Raw genomic sequence first — 3755 nt, 5'->3', positions numbered from 1 at the left:
TTACATTGAGGTGGACTAGAAGAGACCATAAAGATCTACTACATAAAGAGATGGATTCTCACACAGACACACTCACAAGGAGGACACCCGCATGTACACACACACACACCAGATTTAATAATGGGGTGATGGTTCTAACTTAAAAACCAAAGTGCATTAGTATGTAAAACTCTCCAGTTTACTTCTAATTAAAGTCTATTTAGATAAAATCTCTCTGACTTTTTGTGTTTGCAGAGCCATGGGTTCCATTTGTTATTTTTCTCTGTTGGCTAAGGGGCTAGGCACGGGGTGGAGGAGCAGAGGTGCGTTAGCCACAGCCCTGTTTCGGCCCTCAGTACTCCATGCTGGGAAGCTCAGTTGCTCCAGCTCAGACATGGATCCTTGCTTCTGCCTCCACATCACTTTCTTCCTCTCACCCCAACATAAGCCAAGGCCTGGCCCTCTGAGGAGAAGGGTACAGATAACTCTCACACGCTCTCTGTCCTTTCCTGGGCCCCAGGCAGTGTCTTCTGAGCCTCTCCAGCCTACCATCCTTCAGCCCCACTCTTTCTACTTGTTTCCAGCAACCAGATCAGTTTCCACCTTATCCTTCTCTCTTAGCAGGCAGAACTTTGCACCTCTCTCCTGTAACAGCTCCCGCAACTGGTCCACAACTCCTGTGTTCTGGGCACCTCAATTCCAGCTCTATGCAGAAACTGGGTAATGGCTTCTTGGTCCTAAATGCCAAATCCCTAAAAAGATAATCTGATTGGTCCAGTTGTCCATCTCTGATTTAATCAAGTGTGGCCACAGGGTAGGAAAGGAGGTCACATGATACAAACCTGGGGCTCAGGCTCACTCTTGTAAGTGCGTGAGTCGTGGTGTTGGAGGAAGTTCCCATGGAAACATGAACTTTCATCTGAGCAGAGATTCCTAACTGTCTGCTTTACATAGAGAAACATCTCCCAGCAGGTGAAGCCCCTCTCATATGTATACTCAGATACCCCAAAATACCCCCAAATGTAATCATGTATCCATATAAAGCCATATTCATTTCATTCCAATGTTCATTTATCAAGAATTAAGCACAGCCCTAGCCAGTTTTGCTCAGTGGATAGAGCATTGGCCTGCAGACTGAAGGGTCCTGGGTTTGATTCCAGTCAAGGGCACGTACCTTGGTTGCAGGCTCCGCCCCGGCCAAGGCCCTGGACCAGGCTCATGCAGGAGACAACCAATCAATGTGTTTCTCTCACATCAATATTTCTCTCTGTCTTTCCCTCTCTCTTCCACTCTCTAAAAATCAATGAAAAAATATCCTCGGGTGAGAATTAAAAAATTAAGCACATAGTCCAAATGGGTTCCCTGGTGAATTCTACCAAACATTTCAGGAATCAATTCTAAGAATTCTCTATAATCTCTTTCAGAAGACTGAAGCAGAGGGAATATTTCCTAACTCATTTTATAAAGCCAACTTTACCCTAATACCAAACAAGAACAAGATACCTTAAGAAAAGGAAACTATTCACCAATAGCTCTCATGAAGACAGGTGCAAAAAATCCTCAACAAAATATTGGCAATTGAATCCAACAATGAATAGAACGAATTATACATCACAACCAAGTAGTGTTTATCCCAGGTATGCAAGCCTGGTTCAACATGTAAAATCAGCTAATGTAATCTATCACATCAACAGTCTAAAGAAGAAAAATCATATAATCATTTCAATAGATGCAAAAAAAAAAAGCATTTAACAGCCCTAGCCGGTTTGGCTCAGTGGATAGAGCATCGGCCTGTAGACCAAAGGCTTCTGGGTTCAATTCTGGTCAAGGGCACATACCTTGGTTGCAGGTTCCTCCTCGGCCAAGGCCCTGGTCAGGGCTCATCCAGGAGGCAACCAATCGATGTGTTTCTCTCACATCAATGTTTCTCTCTGTCTTTTCCTCTCTCTTCCACTCTCCCTAAATATCAATGGAAAAATATCCTCAGATGAGGATTAACAAAAGAAAAAACAAACATAAAAAAAATTTAACAAAATCAAATATCCATTTATGATCAAAACTCTCAGCAAACTAGGAATCAAAAGGATCTTCCTCAGGTTGATAAAAAAAAAATCTGTGTGGTGTTAGATGGGTACTAGACTTATGGGGTGATCACTTTGTAAGTCATATAAATGTCTAATTATTATGTTATACACCTGAAGCTAATACATTGTATGTCAAATGTAATTGAACATTTTTTAAGCGTTTTAATCTACAAAAACCTACAGCTATTATCATATTGAGTGGTGAGAAACTTAAAGCTTTCCAGCTAAGATCAGGAACAAAGCAAGGATGTCCCCACTCACCACTGCTTTCCAACATCATACTGGGATTCCTAGCTAATTCAAATACAAAAACAAAAAGGAAATAAAAGATACATATTGGCAGATTGGGAAGGGAGAAATAAAACTGTCACTTTTCACAGATGACATGCTCACTAATTTTATTTTTTAAATAATAGCTCTGGCCAGTATTTCCAAGTGGTTAAAGCATTGGCCTGTGCATCGAAGGGGTCCTGGGTTTGATTCGGTCAAGGGCACCTAACTGGGTTGGAGGTTCAATCCCCACCCCCACACACTACGGTGTGATTCATTGTTATTAAAGGGCTTGGTCCCTGGGTGCTGGAGCCTGTGTTGAGTAAGACAACTTTGTGAGACATGAGTCCAAGTGGACTGACTTTGCAGGAGCTCTCATGCTTATGCCCTGGGCACTGCTGGGAGCAGGATGGGAGGGGAAGGTGCTTTTACCCCATTTGTCATCTACATATACAAGGAAGCAGGAGATAGGACTGGGAAGACCAGTCCCATGTGGCAGCCACAAAACTGGGATGGCCCTAACTGATGTCCTCTGATGGCCCACTTGAGGCAAGCCAGCCCCAGAAGCTGTACAGAGCAGCTATAGGGTTAAGCCTCGGATTGACCTGTTGGCAAAGCCACAAACAAGTTCCAGTGTCATACATACTTAAAGGGACACACTGCCATATGCATACTCTTTTTTTAAAATATATTTTATTGATTTTTTTACAGAGAGGAAGGGAGAGGGATAGAGAGTTAGAAACATTGATGAGAGAGAAACATCAATCAGCTGCTTCCTGCACACTCTCCACTGGGGATGTGCCCGCAACCAAGGTACATGCCCTTGACCGGAATTGAACCTGGGACCCTTGAGTCCGCAGGCCGACGCTCTATCCACTGAGCCAAACCGGTTAGGGCTGTATGCATACTCTTTATCAATAATAGTGAAACCCAGGGTCCTTATGACTTTGATTAAATTCTGTTTAAATCCTAGCTCTAGAAATCATATCTCTCACCATATATCTACACCCCAAAGACCTAACCTTTCTCCATAAGCAGCAACCCCCAGGCAGCAGGAGCCAGTTGCCTGGAACTGACTATTGGTAACAAAGCCTGACCTCTGGCAGACTACAGATAACATCTTGATCTAAGTTATGTTTCTGTTCCTGAGCCCTAAGAAGGAACCACCTCCTGGCTATTTTCCCATAAGACCAAACAGAGGGACACCAGAACAGACTTCAGAGCTGTCCTCAAGACTTGAAGAAATAATTTATTACCCTTACCTCTGACCAATCAGCTCACAGCATGACCTGAGGCCCCCTAACACACGGCATCTTGAGATTTTGCCTGATATATTCTGTAACCTACTTAACATCAGACTTTGAGCATAGCTTCCAGTTCCTCTGGAGGGCACCATCCTATATAATAAAGAGGTAATATGCA

Source organism: Myotis myotis, unplaced genomic scaffold (genome assembly GCF_014108235.1).
Source record: "Myotis myotis isolate mMyoMyo1 unplaced genomic scaffold, mMyoMyo1.p scaffold_m19_p_2, whole genome shotgun sequence".
In the NCBI taxonomy this organism is placed as follows: domain Eukaryota; kingdom Metazoa; phylum Chordata; class Mammalia; order Chiroptera; family Vespertilionidae; genus Myotis; species Myotis myotis.
The sequence above is the reverse complement of the archived record's forward strand: the minus strand, read 5'-3'. Positions refer to the sequence as shown.